This window comes from Lichenostomus cassidix, chromosome 5, assembly GCF_008360975.1.
Source record: "Lichenostomus cassidix isolate B80296 chromosome 5, HeHo_3.0, whole genome shotgun sequence".
Classification (NCBI taxonomy): Eukaryota; Metazoa; Chordata; class Aves; order Passeriformes; family Meliphagidae; genus Lichenostomus; species Lichenostomus cassidix.
The window spans coordinates 49,413,206-49,430,707 of NC_139486.1; positions in this window are offsets into that span (position 1 = coordinate 49,413,206).

Here is a 17,502-nt window from a genome sequence, read left to right on the forward strand (position 1 = left end):
TGCAACGCTTTTTGACTCCAGAACGCTAAATATTTTAAGCAAAATGTGCAGGGAGGTGCTAAAAAATTTCATATGCAAACTAGTGTTTTCTATACTATACACTATAAACACTTCCTGCTTTGTCAAGTCTCATGGTTTCCACAAAAAAATGAAAAGTGACTGAATTGTGGCAGGTGTATGGTGACTGATGGAGGTTGGTGAAAAGCAGAATTTGGCAGGTTTTTTTGATTTCTCGTGGGCCCAAATTTGAAGATGTGAGTATGCAGGTGATACTAACTGATCTTGCATTGCAAAAATGTTTTTCCCACAGGTAATAGCCATTTGGGGGAAAAGTGTTAATGTAGCTAACAAACCTGTAGTGGAACACTTTTGCACCCACATTATAGAAATTGACAAGTTTATTAATGTGGGAAAACTATTGCCTTTCAGTTGATGTCAAAAATGCTGTGACACTTTATACCAGATGTCTATCGCCTTTCTGAATGTTCTTCCTTAACACATCCCCAAAACACAGAGATTTGGTTATTCACTTTTATTTGCATTTCAGTTATGATTGGTATTTGTCATCTTTGAACAACTGCAATAGGTACTCTTGTGAAAAATTTCCAGGTTATGGTAGTTACCTAACAGATTTGTCTCTATTTTTCACTCTTCTCAACCTCTGAGTTTTTTTTCATAACCTTCTTTTTCTTTCTTTTTAAATCCATGATGCATTCTGTCTCTTCAGTGGTTTTTTTTTTTAATGAACTAAATAAAAGTCGTTATGAGAACTTCAGAATAAATACAAAAGGAAATGCATGCATTTATTTTGGTGCACCCTCTCCTAGAAGTGCAGTGCTGTAAAGAAAAGGCCCTTCTCACTAGTTCCTCTCCCTCTGCACTCACAATGTCCTCTCACCAAGGAATTCCAACACATATATCTTTTCTGCATATACTGTGTTTACAGCAACAAAGAGAAACAAAGAGGAACAAAGCATGACTCACCAACCAATTAGTGGCTGGAATGGCCCGAGGGTATGTCATGGGGCAGTCACTTGCCCAGGAAGCTTCACAGGTAGCCTTTTAGAAGAACTGCTTGGCAGTGCAGACACAAGCCTCCATTTGTTATGGAAAATCTTGATTTTTTTTTTTTTTTTTTTCCTTCCTCAAGTATTATCTTCCTTTACTTGTACCCAGTTAGAGCAGCGTGTTTTCAGCTACCTGTATTTTTTTCCAACAGGCGTTAAAAATAAATCTTGTAAACCTGCTTCTGATTTCTGTGCCAGCAGCTTAAAATCAGTTTGTGCCAGTTAATGTGATAGACTTCCTTCTTCTCTCACTTTTGTCAGTTTTAGGGAAGAAATGCCTGTTTGTCCCATTTTCCTCTCTTACACAGGTATAAGTTTAAAAGAACTATGCTGAGGGAAATGAGGTTGTTAACATAGTTTGAGAAAAACTAAAAGTTTCCTTGCATATGTGCTCTTTCTTTATAAATAGGTGATAGAAGGAGAGGCTGCTGTGGTATTTGAGCTAATGTGTTGTGTTCTGACTGATCAAAACCACTATCTGTACTAGCAAATTATCTAGATTTTTAATCAAGGTAGAAAAAACCCTACAATCTCCTATTAAGAAGAGCATTCGTTGTAGCCAACAGAATTGGATTGTTTTGTAGATATTTTATTATGTACCTAATTCTAACAAATCAAGATGTAGCAACTTTCCTTGTGGATTTCTCTATTTACATGATTGTTTTTTACAACGTGTTTTATTATAGGGACAGTTTGGCACAAAAACGCAAAATAGTTTTAAATACACCTTATTCAGTTGAACTTTTACATATTTCCTTCCTCATAACTTTTTGTTTCAAGGACCTAACTTGAATTTTTTGCTTTTGAAACCAGACTATTTGTGAGTACCTTGGACTCAATAAGAAACCAAAGGAACTTTGTATGTCTCTATTTGTTTACATCTCTGCAATTTGCAAAGTTATGTTAGGTCCTCAAGTCACGCAATAAAAGCTCCCTTTTTTTATCTAGCTGCCTAACCTGAATGTCCTCTAACCATCTTAGTGTTCACTGGTCTGTCCTATGGAAAGGAGAAAACATTAACTAACGTGCATAGAGCTTAGAAGCTCTTATTTTTATTCTTGAAGGAATTCACATAATAGCAAATTCATGTACTCGTCAAAGCTCGCAAGGATGTATAAAGTGATATTTGTGTTGCTAGTTGTCATTGTAGTCTGTGCAGTGGAATTACTGTTCAGGTTACATCAGGACTTACATTACACTGTGTTCCTATAGACATTATCTTCCTTTTCCCAACAAAGATCAGCTGATCCAGTGTGTATGTTCTGTGGGATGCTGTTTGGGGAGTAGCTGCAGATTCTGGCAATTTAAGGTGTTTTTTTAAATTTATGCTTCTGTGTCTTTTTCTTTTTTTTTTTTTTTTTGGTCATTCACGACAATTTTTTTTTTTTTTGCAATTGTCTAAGAAAGTTTTTTTATTTTTTTCTTTATCACTTATGAGAAAATGCTTTCCATTTCCATAATTATCACAGGAAAATGGTACCATCTTTGACAACTAGCAACAATGGAAGAGGTAGGAAGAAGAAGGCTTTCCCTTTGGTGATATAAGTAGACAGGGCACCAAGCAGATATCTCTTTATAAAAAAATATGTAATCTCAAATGAGGTACAGAGATGGTATGAGCCTTCTTCCAAGTGTGTTTGCCTCCTACTCAAAGCATGAGCCCTGACAAGTTTGGTGAATTTGTTAAAAACGTACACATTCTGATTTATATAAACTATTGTTTTGGCGGGCCTTACCTATACAAAGAGAATTTAAAATGATGCAGTGTGCAGCCTACTCAAACCAGAGACCTAGCTCTCTGTCAACATGTGGCAGCTCCCCAGGGGTTAACATAATCGTGGAGTCAAGCACCTCTAGTAAGAGGAAGTCTCATCTGTTTGAATTGCTTATGCTTTATAATAACAGAACCAATACCAACAGGGAAATCTATTTAAACAAGGGAAAACACAGTGGAATCAAAGCCTATTCCTCTTTCCCCAAACCATTTAGTCGCATGTAAATAACTTGAGCAACTTATTCAATATTTCTAGAGTTGTTATTCTTGACAAGGGTCTATACTACATGCCAGATAATAGATTCATTTTAAATGGCATTGTTATTTTCCTTATAATAGCTCTTGGTGACAAAATACTTCCCCCAGCCCTCCTCAGCCTTGCAGAAAGTGATTTGATGCTCCTTAATATAGACAAGTTTGTGTTAGATGTTTTATCCAGCTTCCATTCATTTTTAGAGTACTATCATCCTTTTTAGTCTGTTTTAATAATCATGTGGTCTGCACCTTTAAAACGTGCTTGCATCTGTCTCTTTATATCAGTCTAAAGCCATGTTTCAAGGAATTGTAAAGATGATGTGCTTCATATTCTATCCACTACACTGTCTCATGGGAGAGGAGATTGCATGGAGCATCTTGGTATGCTGGACAAAAGTCAGGCTGCACGGCTTTGCAGTGTGAAAGCCTTGGGGATGAGAACACTGTTGGGCTGTCCCAAAGAAATGTTATCACAACGGCTTAACTTGAATTCCAAATTTCTTGGCAATCCCTGTCATTGCCCAGACAACCAGATGAGTGTCTCAAAAATTACCTGTGGACATTAACATAGCTGAAATTGAATGTAAGTAAATTTAAAATATATAGCGTGTGAAAAATTTGAAAAGCAAGTACAGTAACTGATATAAGAACCTTACACTTGAATGGAAAATAATGCTTGGTATATTCTTGATGCCACCTGTCCTATTTACAACATTCAGACAATGCCTTGGATATTCTACCTAAAACTTACAGCTATTCCCAGAGAGCCTATCTGCTGAAACTGTTAACACCTTAAAGCATTTACAGTTCAGCAAGCATTCCAGAAAAACAAACGCCAACAGGAAATGCAAAAAATGCAGCTTTTCTTTTCCCCAAAACTATAATCTCTCTTGCACAGTGAGGGGAACAGCCTCTCCAGCACCTTCTCTGGATGTGTCACAGTGCCATCTAGTGAGTCTTGCCCTGACAGGGAACAAAAATCCAGCAGATTTCATTCCATTGCTGTTCAATCTGTTCATTATTCCCCTGTTAACTCTTCCCCTATTTGGAAACTTCACTACGGTGTGTTTCTTGTATTCTCCAGGTCCTATCTTTCTTACAAACACTTGTCCATGAGCATTAGATGTGCTTTTTAGGGGTCTAATATAAGGCATGGTTCTAATATAAGTACTATTTTAAAGATGGTTTTGGCTCTTTGTCTTTGAAGAAGAGTGTGTTGGTTTTGCCTTATCTTGGTCAGATTTGCTCTTATATTTATTTTTGAAGTGCAGGGAGATATATTTTTGTCAATAGGCACTGTTTCCCCAAAAGCTATGAAAATGTACACTTTAAACAAGCATCTCTTTTTAAAATATCTTCCTTCCCCAGTTTCAAACTGAGAAAAAAAATTGCTTTAGTGAGATGAGTGATGGGTAAAAATGTCATGAATCCATACAGCACATTATAAGAAAACTTTAAGGTAAAAGGTAATATCAATGCATAGAAACCTACAATCACCAGCAGGTTTATCACAGAGCAGAACAGCTGTCACAAGGAAGATGTTACACATGCATGTTGGGTTCCCTTCAAGAATGTAGCTATTATTAGGCAAAGAGGTAGGAGAAGCATTTGCATGGTCTAGTGCTTCATGTTACTCAATAGGAAAAGAAAAAAAGGTTTTGCTGTAAAACCATGAACTACTGAATGATCATTTTGAAGTTTTCAGTTTACCTCCACATATATTGGATATTTTTCTGAAATCGGAGGGTTGCAGTAAAGATCAGTACTGATCATAAAAAATGATTCTAAGTTTTCTCACTGGATAGCTGGAAGACATACTGGGAAACCCAGAAGTCTTTGGACAAGCTGTTTTTAATTTGGGGTTCTCTCATGTTCTGTTACCTGACAGTGCTGGGATCATTTGAGCAAGTGCACATAGGCAGAATGTTAACTTTATTATAATATGTATTTTCTCAAAAGTCGCTATTTTTCAGGAGTATTTTGGTTTTTCAACATGTATTTCTAACACAGAAAATGTTTCATTAGCTAATAGATCAGTTACTTTTACACTGAAGTTCTGTAGAAGAGTGGTGCCCAGTTTGTGAGAATTATGGAAATAAATATCAGATATTTTATGTTACTTCATGACAGATATTAAAGTAAACAGACACTTCCATTTTTTTTAATGCAAGTGGCTGAAATAGAGGAACAGATGTGCTATTCTTGAGATTGCCACTTAAACCTTAGGAAGCTTGAAACAACAATTTAAAGGTGTTTTTGTGTAGTGACTGTTTGCTAATGAGGGACATAATCAGAGAGTTATAAAGGTCCTACTTATATAGCTATACTGAAATTGAACTAACTGGGAGAATTTTACATTGTTTGAATCTACTGAAAACTGTTCAAAAATTAATGTGTCAAATTTCACAGCAAAGAAATCTTTTCCTATCTATTAAACTCAGCCAAGTGGTATTTAAGAGCCAGCTATGAACTGGATGTGCCTCACTACCAGGTTGCAGAAGTAAGACTGTGGCCCCCTGAAGTTTTCAAATGTTTTTCTTACTTTTCCATGGTGAAATTTCATTGGGTTTTCCCCCACCCCACCCTGCTTTAGAGAATATGTAATTGAGGTTTAACTCCAGGTAACAGTTCACTGCAGTACAGGCCCAGCTGGTCTGTGTGGTTGTTTGTCCAATATCACTGGCATGGATTTCTTGGAGGCTCCTCATTTAATAGCTGGAAAAAGGATTGGAGAAAACCTTCAATAAAATAGCACAGACACACAGTTCATCTAATCTTTAACTTGTGTCAGAGCTAAGGGGACTTGTATCAAAAAGCCTGGGATAAATGACTGCTCTTCTACTTAGCTCCAGGCTTTCCTTTCCTGCACTGAAGTACAGGAGAGACACATTTTAAATTGCTGTTCATTCTGCATTGTCTACAGAGCCTGTGAAAGAGACTATAGTACAAAGGACATACCCTGGACCTATCCCACAGCTTTCACTTAATGTTTATTGACTGCTCTGTTCTACTAGCTCTACCCCTTTTTAGGTGTGATTTTCAGACTAGCCTTAGGATTTGATGGAGTGTAATTATATTTCCTTGGCAGATGCTCTATGGTGTAGTAGGAGCTGGGTGGTTCTCAGGGAGTAAGCTGAGGGCTGCATTGCTTGAGTGAATCTGTCAAAGAAATGTCTCACGTATCCTCAATTCTACCCTAAGGAACAAGTGAGGTTTTTCCATCATCCACTGTAGTCTTACCAGAGCATATATTTGAGGGCTGAAAAAACCCTTAATTGTACAGAGATAACCTGTCTCTTCTCCAGGGCTGTTTGGATATAATAACAGTGCTATGAAAATTTTTCTCACTGTGTCCACTCTGCCTCACCAGATAGACCAACCCTAGTGTAACCTACAGCCATTAAAATAATTTTTTTAATCAAGACGTTTTTACTAACAAAGATACTTATCCCATTGTGTTGCAAACAGCAGATATGTTACTACTTTGATAGAGAAGAGTAAAATTCATTTCTATAGCATCAGGTTTTTTTTATAAAATACACCCTCTGGTGATACGACCTTAAAACAACAGTACTAGAGACAGACAACTAGTAGGGCAGTTTAGTCTTCAGAACTATTGTCATGGTTTTTTGGTTTTGGCTTGGTTTTTTTTTTCTTTTTTTGTGGGGGGAGTTGTTTTTGTTTTTTCTTTTTTTTCTGATTTTTTTTTTTCTCTTTTGTTTTTTCCCCCTGATTTTTGTTCCACTCCTGGCAAAATTTCAGTGACAATTATGTCACAATTATCCAACCATCAACAGAAGCCAGAAAGCGCCTGTCAGCCCATAAGAGCTGTGCTTCAGAAAATAGTGATACCATCACCATTCTATTCACATTCTCTCTACACTGGGAAGCCTAAATTCTGTTGATGACTGTGTGAATTTCGAAGGAGACGTCAGGTTTCTCTGGCAAGTTGGAGTTCAAGTGCATACGTAAACATGTTGAAAGCAATAAAATTGCGTTGGACTTCAACTTCTGTGAATGAGTTGTATGGTCTGGTACTTACTCACTTCAAAAACTTCAGGAATTTAATCACTTATGGTTGTAGGAATACTTCTCCCTCAGTGGATTACTTGATGAAAACACATTAAACTATGTCACAGATACATCTGAAAGACACTCTAGGTAACATATTTAGTTGTTTAAATAGACTGGATTGATATCACATCTTAGTTTATGCAAATTTTTTTTAGATAGGTAAATGGATAGTTGAATTTTTTTAATATTGCATGTAGCAGGTGCCCTACACACTGTTGAATTAAAATTAATTTATTACTGTACTTAGTCACTTGTTTTAATGAACTTTGCTCCTTCTATGCCTGAGTGCTGGAAGATAATTTAATAATTACTCTAATTTTCTCTTGGAAATTCTCAAGTGCTTAGATTTCAAAAGCAAAGGTTGTCACCTTTGAACTTTTATGCATGCAACTAAAAATAGTGAATATCAAATAATCCATCACTGTATTAATCTTTAATTTGTCATCCTTTGAAGTCAAGGGAATAGAAAATACTTATTCTATTTTGAAGGCAAAGAAGAAAAGTATTGAACTCTTTTAAGATTGAGTTTTTTGGGGCATTTGAATTATTAATTAAAAATGGACAAATGGAAACAGCATTAGGCAAAGCTGAGAAATGGAGTTTTTATTACAAACAAAACCCCACAACTAACTGGACTCTGAGAGACAGAATGTGTCAGACTCAGGCACTGTCTTTGGTGATTTTAATGTTCCATATACATGAATAGATCCAAGGAAATTTGTGTTTGAACTTACACTGTGGCTTTGGTTTGCTTGACAATGTTATTTTAGAGTGATCATATAGCCATGCATTTCTTAATGTTATATAGTAGGCCTGGGTTTTGTTGCCTGTGATCAGCCTTTTATGCATTTCAGTGGAACTTCCTAGATTTAATTTGAAATAAGTAAGAGGGAATTTAGGCTGTCAGTCACTCCCAGTATTTGAGAATATTTTTATTCTATGTGCTTAGAGCTACTGGTCATGCTGAAATTCTTGAAGGTGTAAACCCCATCTATAAGTATCAGGGGCATTTCATGGAGATTCAAGGTTTATTTCTATTATTGTCATAACTGGAACAGTTTACTGTTTATTTTCTGGTCCTACTTTCCAATTTGCAAAGTATTTCAGGTTTTGAGTAATCATTTGTAGAATTCTTACAGCATGACATTATGAAAAGAGAGTTACCTTTGTAACACCAGGGTTTGAATTTAACTTTTTTACGGGGAAGATTATGTCTAAAATTCTTTAAACATCTAAAAATAATTTTCTGATTATGAAAGGTCATAGCTTTTGCCCTTGATAGCCTGTCAAAATTTTATTTTGCCTGAATGATATTGCTTTAAGAGATGTGCTCTGTTTTTGTGTGAGAGAGGGAATATCAGTGTTAGTGTTTTCCCATTACAAAATAATTGAAGTTATTTATATGAGGCTTTATTTAAATGGTTAAAGCTTTTTTTGTTTGCTCCACATGCTTGTGGGAAAGCATATTTAAATATTAACAAGAGAAACATACAACTCAATGGTAAGGGGAAAATTTGTGAGCATGAATGATCAGAATTACTTTCAATCAGAAAAACATCTTTATCATGCAGCTAAGAATGGCTGAGAACCAAAGCCTTCTTCAAGATTTATCCAAGTTTAACAGTCAACATGTCATTTACAATAGATTATAGGTAATGGAAATGCAGGACACATAAGAGATACATGTATAGATACCATAGTTATATATATATATAAAAATATTTAAAAAAAAAAAAAATATATATATATATATAAAGTAGTTTTATAGTATTCAGACAACCAAGAAACAGGCTGTTAGATATAATTGACAGGCTGACCTTTCTCCTTTCTTGACCTCGGTTTGCATCTCACTGAACTTGTTATTGAGTATTATAATATCAATACTATTTGAGTTTTACATAGGACAAATTAAGAAAATATTATACAAAAGGGCAAGAATTGTTGGTGAGCTTTGTATGGGAGTTCTCAGTGAAGTGTTATGGTTGAACACAAAAATGCAACTACGCCAACAGCGATGCTGTGATGGGTTGCATCATTTGATTTTTGTATCTCTTCCACCTGAATTCTTGTTTTGCCTCCCTGAATTTGAAGACTGAAGCCAATGAAACCTGGCCTGACAGCTGCTTGTAAAGGAATCTGGGCCATACTTGGCATCTGAAATATGAAAGGGTCCCCTCGGTTTCCCTTGTCACTCCAGGATGCCTGGGAAGAAACTGAAATCCTCCAGATCCCTGGATGACTCTGCTTATAGGGGCCTTTGTGGAACTGAAAATCTCTTCTCTGTCATTCAACATTTTCTGGGCCGTGAAGTTTTACAGTTCTGTGAAGGAGCTAATCCAACTCCCTGCATTGCTCCAGGACCCCCTGAGGCTAGATTAGCTGTTGGGGATGAAATGCTGGGTGTAGACATCTGGAATCTCCTCAGTTATGAGTGCATCCGTGTGGTAGTGATGTATGTCTTGCACCACAGCCTTTCTCTGCTGGCATTTCCTTCCTAGCACAGACAAAATGCAGCAGCTTTTGGACATCTGGAAACTCTCCAGTCTAAGAAATTGTCAGCTGAGCAGGCTCCTGTTCTCCTTGATAGTTTTAAAGATGCTTGGTGTGTCTGGTGTATGTAGTCTGTGGATGCAAGGGATTTTATTCCTGGGAGAATTTTGTTTCTTGCCCCCTCTTGGCATTATAATAATAATAATAATAATAATAATTATTATTATTATTATTATTATTATTATTATTATTTTAAACTCCTGTATTGAGGTTACACACCTATGCTTAGTTCTCTTTATCAAAATATAGTCTTTTCTAATAATACATTTATGTATGTATATATTTCTCTATTTTAAATAAATATAAGCCAAATAAAATTCCAAAGTGCCAAACAAATTAATTCCAATTATATATCTTGATTCTAAAAAAAATAGCAGTTTTCAGATCTCCCTGGAAACAGTAATGGTTAGAATTTGTTTCTTTGTGAGTTCCAGTAGTATGCATTTTCTCTTCATCCTTCAGTTTCAGGTTGATAATTATTAAGGTTAGCCAGTCACCACCATCAACTTTGTATTGGTTTCTTTCTGACAGGAATCCAACCTAGTCTCTGGGGAGTGTGTGAAATTTCTTGTATTGTGCTTGTGCAAGCAGAAGACAGTGACAGTTTTAAAACTTGAAATAGTATTCTGCTTGGTACAAGATAGGAAACAACAACGTAAACCTGCATACTTTGTTTGTAACTTTGGGTCTCATTCCAAATGCACTGGAGAAAATGAAATAAAATTTTTTGCACAGGATTCACAAGAGTGGGAAAATAAATGTTAGACAGAATGGGTACCTGGACACAACTTTTTCGTCATGTACATATTATGTTGAATAGATGATAAACTGATATTTTAGAGGTACATGTTTAGTGGAAAGGAACAAAAAGAAATGGGGTAAATTTGTATGATTATTTCTAATTTTTTTAGGTTATTGCTTCATTTTAATCAAAATAGGAAAGAATCTACATTATTTTCTTGGTGACAGTATGGAGTCTGTTGACCTTTAGATACATTCTGTTAAGATGAATTTCCACAGTTTCAAGAATCCATAGATTCCATGGGGAAAAGTTCTCTCCCATGACCATTTTATCAAGGCAGCTGGGCTTCTGTTCATTCTACTGGTAAAACCATAAGACAGTATCTATTGAAACAGGATGTAGCATCCTGAGCCATCTTAACTTTTTTTTGCACATTAAAATTACTATTGATTCTGAGTCACAGTGATGTGACTCATCCTGGAAGTTGGATATGTCCCCAAGATGTTGCTGCATCAGAGGCTCATATTGAAATCAGTATTAGGGTTGCTTGGTTTCCTGCAGGGGGAGAGCGGGGTGGGCTGTGTAGGTGATGGGAGCAGTGTTGGTTTTGCTATTGCTTTTTGTACTTTTTTTGTTGACACACAGGAAGGGGAAAAGTGAGAGACCAATATTTTCTAGAGAGTATTGTTTTTCTTCAGTGACTTAAATACTTCAGCTGACACTTCAGTTAATAAACTAGATGTTCTCTGGTGTGATACTGTGGTTACTAATGCTCACTTCCTTGTTCCACTCTAGAGAGTCTTGGGTAATTCCTGCTGGGAATAATTACGAATAGTTCTCTGAAAAATTAGCCCAATATTCATCACTGGCAAAAAAGCAAATAGAATATTAGTTATTATTAGCAGAGGAATTTAAAGAAAATCAGGAAGTTAATTTGTGCTGCTGGATAAATCTATTTGTAAAGTTGTGTAATTTTGTACATTTAAATTTTGAATATGTGCAATTTTTCTTGATTAATTTTAAAAAAGAATCTAGTAAAACTAGAAAGTCCTTGGTAGATCAAAAACATGGAATATCTTTCGTATGGATGGTGATGTGAACTATAATGAATTACATTTTTGCATCTTGGAGAAAAGGTAAGAGAGAAAATAGAAGGATATGCAAATATACAAACTGATACACCGAACAAAATTTTTAGCTTGTTAATAAATTTATAGTTAATGGAAGAAATTGATTTTTGCATGACTTATACTTGTAGAACCCATTACTACAAGGTGTTGTAGAGAACAAATATACAATGGGATTAACCAAATTTGTGGACTATGTTTCTGTATTACCTACAAAACCTGATGGTCCAGACGCAGCTTCCAGTTTCCTGAAAGCTTCTAGATTCTTAAAGCATAACAGAGAGGCAATTATTGTAGCCACACTGTGATCTTCAGTTCCTTCAGGAAAGTCCATTGCACTAAGGCAGGCATAGACTTAGTAAATTTGTTCATATATTCTGACAAGAAGATGATATAATGTTCTAAATATTTTTGATTTATAGTATCTGGCAATGTTAATATGCTTCAGAGACTTCTATGCCTGGTTCAAATAGACTGGAAATAGATGCAGAAAAAAAGATATTTTGGGATGTATGTATTTTAGTGTTATTGTATAAAATAGTTAATGTTTCTCTACAATATCTTTCCACTCCTACCTTTTTTTTTTTTAAATAAGGTGTTACTTCGTATTTCTGAATGTTTGCAAGTATTTAGGTAAAATGCTACATCAACACAAAGGGGAATAAAGTGTCAGTCTCTCTATTTCTATTCTCACTATTCATGTTTATTCTATTAGAGGCATCTATGATTTGTTGATACCACTTGAACATTTCATTTCTTGAGGGAAGCATAGTTTTAGAGCTAGAAGCCTCTAGAGTCTGTAAGCAGGCGGCGGAAGGGAGTGGGCTGATATTGAGAAAAGCACTGTTGATTGACATGATATATTGGTTTAGAGTATATTAACTTATCTCACACTTTAAAGAGTCAAAATTAACTCAGAAACATGTTTAGAATCCTAACACCTCAACAGATGGAAAGCTCCCTTCCTTCCTCCCTCTCTAAAATCACCTGGCAAAGAGTGAGCCAAGGCTAAAAAGGTGGTTTAGAGAATTTTAGTTCATTCTGCAAATTATTTTTTTACACTTCTCAGAATAGCGTGCAGCTTTCCTCAAACCAGAATGCATCTTCATAGCTTTCCTTGTTTCCTCATAAGAAAAAATAAAAATCAGGAGTAGAGTTTATTTTAACTGCCGTGCGTACAGTATGTCATGGTCTAGTGCGTCAAGCGCTGCTATTTTGTGTCTGTGCTTCATTCCAACTTTAGACGGACATACATCATAACTGTAAACACCTGCCCCGCGTCATTAAGGATAGCAAAAATATCCCATTGTGGGAGGATCATAAGCTGTGTTTTAGGCAGTTTGTGTGTGATCTCTGACAAGAACATACCGTGCTACATCTTTCTCACTGTCTGTATTCTCCTTTGGATGAGAAATACGCAATCCTGTCTCCGTCCTTGGCCCCGGCGCTCACATGCGTACACGCACATGCACAGTATCCCGGCAGTACTTATAGTAATTTAAAATAATTTTACAATAGTCGTGCTTTTAATAGAAAAATGAAACTAAATTTAAAGCACAACAAGATTAGCTTAAGGCCTTAATATACACAGAGAGTTTAGAGGTCATTTACAATAATTGCGTCGCTGCCATATGTTTAAGGAAGATTAATTAAAGGAAAAAAGCTGGAGTAGTTCTGCTTTCATTAAAAAAAAAAAGAAAAAGATGAGGTTAGTGCTTAAAAAAAGGATAGAAGTTTTCACATAGGGATCCAAACATGAGTAACTTGCAAGCAGTCCTATCATCTGTCAAACCAACTACCACATCAAATTCATAAATAGCAGTGTGTAAAAAGGAAACTAGGGAAGCCAAATTCCACTTTAAAGCCACAGAGAAATAGGAGCTTTTTAACAAAAGCTGAGCAGTCCTAGTTGATATTATTAAAAATCTTCACGTGCTTTGGGTTTAATTTTTGGTTTGTATTAATTTCAAGAACAATTCCCCATCTATTGCAAACATTTGCAAACAGATAAACTGAGGAAAAACTGACTCCTTTTGGTTTTAGGAGAATATGAGCACATGTCATATACTTTAAGGCAGGAACTTAAGTACTCATCTGGCTTGCCTCTGGCCCATGCTTTCCTCTCCTTAAAACTCAAAGAAATGTGCAGTACTTGATTATATTATCATTACAGTTAGTCCACCGGGAAAGAGCTGTCTGTGGAGGAATAATCCAAACACTCCTGGCCCTTTAATTGCCAGACTATTGAATCACTGAAGTTTTAAGTTTTAAAAAATTTAAAATAAAAAAAAAATTAAAAATTTAAAAAATTTTAAAAATAAATAAGAAAATTGACCCACTACGAAATCTATCATTTCAGTTTTTCTGGTTTTTTTTCAGTTGCATGCAGCACTGATGGGCATAAATCCAGCTTGTCCTGGAGCTCCTGTTTCTAGTTGCTCATGAGCTTTTGTGTGATCTTGGTCTTTGTTTCTAACCCACACCTTTTCCTGAACTCAGGACACCTTTTGCTGCTAGAAAAGTCATGGCCCCTACTGTTTTCCATAGAACAACACTGAATCTTTGAGGTAAAATGACATGCATGCTGGAAGAAGTGTATTGGCAGAGCAGATGTGATAATTGGGATACCCAGACTGTCAGCATCTCTGTCTTCCCCTTGCTTCTTTCTAGATGGGCAGTAGTGTTTTTCAGAAGTCTCACCCACAAAGTGATTGTTTCCCCACAAAACACAGAATGCAGTGGTGGGTATTTTCACTTCCCAGATTGCATGGCTCATGCAACATAAGTGTTAAATGGCTTTGTAATGTGGTCAGTGAATAATATGGAAAATAATTTCAAATATAGTAATGTCTTTTTGTAATCTGCTGTACTACTGTCAGCATGCAGCTCTTGGAATTTTGCCATTGGTTATATTAACTCTAGCATGGAACATGGTTTTTTTGCCAGAGATTTCTAGGTACACACTCAAGAAGATGACAGCTTTGGGTAGAGTGTAGGTTTTTTCAGGTTTATTTTGCTTTTAAGTCTTTCTGTGTTTGTGTGTGTGTATGTCTAGAAGTTCTATATAAAAGTTTATATATACATAGATATTAATATATAATGAAACCAAGTTAAAAATCTTTCACCTGAGGTAAAACACTGGCGGATGGACTGTAAGAAAGCAGGACCCATGAGATGCCTTATTTCAGCAATGTACAGGTTGGGTCACCTCTCTTGCTTCCATAAGACGTGCAGTGTTTCCTGTCCAGAAAGCTGACACCTGTCCTCCTGACCTATATGTTACTGATACATTCAAATACTGCAGTGGAGATGAGTTTCTTTCAGGTATTTCAGCTGTTCTGGGACATCTGAAGCAACTGATACGTTTCCATAAAAACAGCTTGTAAGGTATCCATTTTTCTCCAGAATCATCCCCTGAATATTCATGCTACCATCTCCAATTGCAGTTACACCTACAGCTAAACTGAAGATGCTGATAAATCCTTGCTGTATTGATTTACAGGTGAACCAGCAGAACGTGGTGCATGAGAAAAACTGAGACATGTCACAAATAAACATACACTTCTGTTTTCCCTGGAGAAAAAAAAAAATGGAGCCTTAATTCAAATCTGTGACTTGATAATCCTGCCAGTTACGTTTGCTTTTCATAAATAAAGTTCTCTGAGAGAGGACAAAGGAGTTAGTCTCACATATGTGTAGGAAATGAACGCAGACAATTGAGAAAATTCAATGGTAACCAAATCTGCTAGTAAGGACTGCTCTAGCTGTCTATCATGAAGTTATGTATTTGTATCTTTAGAGTCATGATAATAGGATATTCGTTTCATGGGTCAAATGTAAGACTTGATTGTTCTTAAATTATAATCTCTCCAGAGGAAGAAGGAAACCTATAAAACAGGTAGGCCTTCTAAGTCTCAAAAAATATAAAAGAAGATCAAGTCTGACCATTTGACATAGACAGCAGTAATTCTAGAGGATTTGACTTGGCTGATTTTTCAGGGAATTATATACAGGTATCATTCAATGGGGAATTATGTCAAGTGAATTTACACAAGAAAAATCCTTGTTGTTTGAAAAAGAACCTGAGGATTTTCTGAGACCTTTTCAAGTTTATCAGTAAATACCCAAAGGCTTTTTTTTTTTGGCCATTATGTCAAAAGATGATCAGAGACTGATATATAGCAGCAGTTTTCAGCATGTACTTAATATGAAATTATTTTTATAGATCTGTATTGTGATGTTTGTTTGTTTGGGTGGTTTTTATAAACAAGACTGCTTTTGTGGAGAAGAAATTATTTTCTTGCTTTCTCTTACTCTGTTTTAACTTTTTCATAGTCCTGTTTTCTTCTCTAGGTCCTAAAGACAGCTGAGATACTATTCTAGGGCCTAAGCTCCCTCAGTTCTTGTTGAAGCTAACAAGAGATGAGAGCACTTGCATTTTTATAGAACCTGGGTGTGCTTAATGTTCTTTGCTCATCTCCCATTCACTTTATGTTGTGAGTCATGCTCTTAAGAGTATTCTTACAACACCTTTGGTTCCCACTCCAACTCGCCTTTCCAGGCTATCAGTTAAAAACTGGAAGATAAATAAATTTTGGCTTCAGCACTCAGCCAGTAAATCCATAAAGTAAAAAAAAAAAAAAATTGGAAGGCAGCTCTAGGGAGATATTCTCTTTTCTAGATATCTAATCCAATTTTTTCCTTGAGGACTAAAAGCATAGAAGTCCTTTCAAAACAGGTTTTCTTTCTTGCTGTTGTACCCTGTTAAAAGTCTTCTTGAGGGCATGAAGACCTGAGAACTGGAGGTGTCTGTCATATTTGATTCAGTCTGTGATTAGTGTCTTAGAGGATGTGAGGAGTTACAGTAGCAGGCAAAGATTCTCAAAGTCTAATTTTATTTATATATTTTAATATATAGATATCTCTATAAAGCAAAAAAAAAAAAAAAAAAGAGGATGATTATAAAGTGTTAAAAAAGCTTCTAATCAAGCTTTTTGTGCAAACACATAGTCCAGACAGTGAATGGGGCCTACTGGTGGAAGTAGAAATGATAATAGGCTCTTATACTACATCTTGTTGAAGAGTACACTTTATAAGTTATGCTTCACAACACTTTAGCCAAGTTTAAGACAAAATAAATTTACCAAATACAGAAGAATAAAAACAAGCAATCATAGAAGAGAACCTGAAGAACCTGTTAACTTTGCAGCTCAGAGGCAGAATTTACAAAGCAGTAGAGAGTTCAACTGAATGAGTTACCTCTATTGTTAGAAAAAAGGCGGGAAAACTGTGTGCCATATTTACATTAATTGAGATTTATATTAAAAATTTGATGATGAAAGAGATTCCTCCAAAGACATCACACACATGCTGCTAACCTTGTGTTCATATGAGGTTCATGCTCACTTGTTGCAGGATTTTTGTTTCTTTCTAATTTAGTAACTGGTATTTGTATTTATTCCATGTAAACTGGCTACCTGTAAATCCTGAGATGTTAAGCAGAACTAATAAAATTTCAGTATTAAGATTGCTTTCTTAAGGCTATTAAAGTTATGCAGCAAGTACGTTGTTTTTCTATTGGATTATTTTACTTCTTGTACTACATAGCTTAGTGTTTTAACACCAGTCCTCTGAGACAATTGAGCTAAAGCAAATTAATTTAATTTTTGTTTTCCAGTTTATAAAAAGAAGCCAGCAATATAGAAATCCACTGTAAGAATGTCATCTTGCTTCTATTTGCTCTTTTTACATTATGGTAAATTTTTGCATCAAATGGTAGTCACATTTTTTATTGTTTTGTTAAAGTGCTCTCTCTTTATTTTCAGAGTCTGAAAATAAGCATTTAAGGTCTGAGGGCAACCTTGAGCAAGGAGGTAAGAACAATTTTATTCATATTTCATAGTATTTACTGTT